The sequence below is a fragment of the Malania oleifera genome, chromosome 5 (genome assembly GCF_029873635.1).
Source record: "Malania oleifera isolate guangnan ecotype guangnan chromosome 5, ASM2987363v1, whole genome shotgun sequence".
Classification (NCBI taxonomy): Eukaryota; Viridiplantae; Streptophyta; class Magnoliopsida; order Santalales; family Ximeniaceae; genus Malania; species Malania oleifera.
The window spans coordinates 7,645,253-7,647,895 of NC_080421.1; positions in this window are offsets into that span (position 1 = coordinate 7,645,253).

The window sequence follows — 2,643 nt, forward strand, 5'->3', positions numbered from 1 at the left end:
ATAACACTCAAATGCCACACACCGATATAACCTATGTTCTTCCTTACTGAGAGGTGTCTCACCTCTGTTGTACGTACATTTTTACAGGTCCTTCGAGTAACCGGAACTAGCGTCCTGGTGTAGGGAGCTTAGTGACCGATGTACTACGTTTAGCACTTGGGTAAGTGCTAGGACTGTATTCTTGATGGGTTGCCATTTTGAGATGTATTTGGGCACCCGTTTGTATGTTTTGATAGAGCCATGTTCTACTCTTGTATAGACTCTGGTATGGTACTGCATATGTGTATATAGATGACCTTTTTCCACTACGTATATGTTTGTGATTGGATGTGTTTAGGGTGCCTGGGAACCCCACGAGGTCGAACCCTCATCTATTGTACTGTATCTTTGGATGTTTTATCAGATACAGGGACAAGTTAGTTACATTTTCACCCTTGGGTCCCATTTCAGGGTTCGGGGCATGACACTGCTGGAGTGGATCGTTAGCGGGGTTAACTTGAATTCCATCCCAAATTCAAGGTAAGGTTTTTTATTTGGTATTTGACATTCCTACAATTGTAGAAAATGTAGTACTCGAAGAAATACTGAAGTTTTGTTTAGGAAGATGTTGTTTTCAGGGTGTTGAAGGGGGAACCCTGCGAGTGTAGGACCAGTCATATTAGGGGCTTTCCAGTAATCAGGTAAGGAAAATATGCTATGCCAGTTAAAATAGAGATTTTTTACTAGTAAAATATAGTATATGTTTATGGGTTTTCAGAGTAGGAAATAATACTGTTTTATAAATTATATTTAATAAGTTTTAATTATTGTGTGGCATGAGAATATTGATATAGTACAAAATTCTACACACCTTTTTACAGAATTACAATTATATAGTTTCTTCAAAATCATGATATACAGATTATACAATTTTATTATAAAGTTATGGCTACATAGTACTCACAGAATCATGATTTACACTATATATATAGAAAGATGTTTTTACAGTATTTTCAAGATCATGATTTACAGTATATACAGACAGAAAGACGTTTTTACAGTTTTTGTAACGACCCAAAAAATAATGATATTTAAATAATAAAGAGGGAGAGAAATGGAAACAGTAACAGAAGGAAGCAGTCGACTTTGTCGACGACATCGTACTTTGAGAAAATACCCCAATAATTTATCAAGGCCTCGTCGACGAATACAGGGGATTCGTCGATGGGGGTACAACAAAACCTCGTCGACGAGGGTGAGCTTCGTCGACGAGAAAATATCGAGAGAGGTTTTGGGGTAGCCTGAAATTCGTCGACAAGGGAGGAAGTTCATCGACGAAATTCCTTAAAGACTCGTCGACGAGATGTCGTGTCTCGTCGATGAACCCAGGGCTATAAATTTCCAAAACCCAGATTTTTTATGGGAATTAGCGCAAGAAACTCCTCTCTCTCTCTCTCTCTAAAAACGTCTTCCACCCCTTCTCTCTTATATTCCGGCTCTATTTCTCGCCGGATTGAAGATCTGAGGCCGCCACAATGCTCCTGGTGAAGTTCTTTGCAAGTTTGCTGGAGTTAATCGTGGGGGAAGTCGGTTTGAAAATCATCCCAAACTCAGGGTAAGACATTTTATTTAGATTATGTCTTTCTCGAAATTATAAGAAATGTTGTAGGTAAGAAAATACTGATGTTTTGTTCTGGGGGAATTGATTTTCAGGATGTTGAGTGGAGAACTCTGCGGGTATAGGGCCAGAAGTTAGTAAGGGCTTTTCAGAGTTAAGGTAAGAGAAATATGCTATGTTAGGAATTGTTATAATGTTAACAGAGATTTTTCACATATGTATATACCATCTTATTACCTAGTTTTACATAATATGAGTTTTAAATGCTTGTGTGGCCTGAGTGGATATTTATGTGATGAAGAATTTAAATAGTTTTTACAGTGCATCATACTATACTGAATACACAGATATAGACTGTATATACAATTTATATAGTTTTTCCAGTATATGGAGTTATACAGAATATATAGATATAGTTATATATTCATAGAGATTATACAGAAAGATATGCATGCATATACAACTTTTATACGAATAGTTTCATAAAACACACACATACACACACACACACACACACACACACACACACACACACATATATATATATATATATATATATACATGTATACAGTTTTACTTAGATCAGTATATATACAGAACAGTATATATATATAGTCTTTACAGTATGCCATGTTTCCTATTACCATAACATACAGAGTATACAAACAGAGTATATAGACAGATATACAGAGATAGCATCAAGATGCTACAGATACAGTATACAGAGATTACAGTATTTACAGTACAAAAAGATAGCGTTATGGTAATTTTGGAAACATGATGAAAATAGTAAAAGAGTATATATATATATATATATATAGTATCAGAACCCTGAGGAAAGAATACAGACAGGTACAGATAAAGAATACAGAGCACGGTACCTTTGCTATATACAGATAGAGTGCAACCACATATCTTAGATAATATGTGGGTACCGTCGACCGTGCTTGGAGAGTATGCAGCTCCCTAGTTCACTGGGTGGAGGGAGCTGGTTTGACGAGGTAGCAGCCAATCCCGAGCCTACGAGTGGATATAGTTTGGCTAGA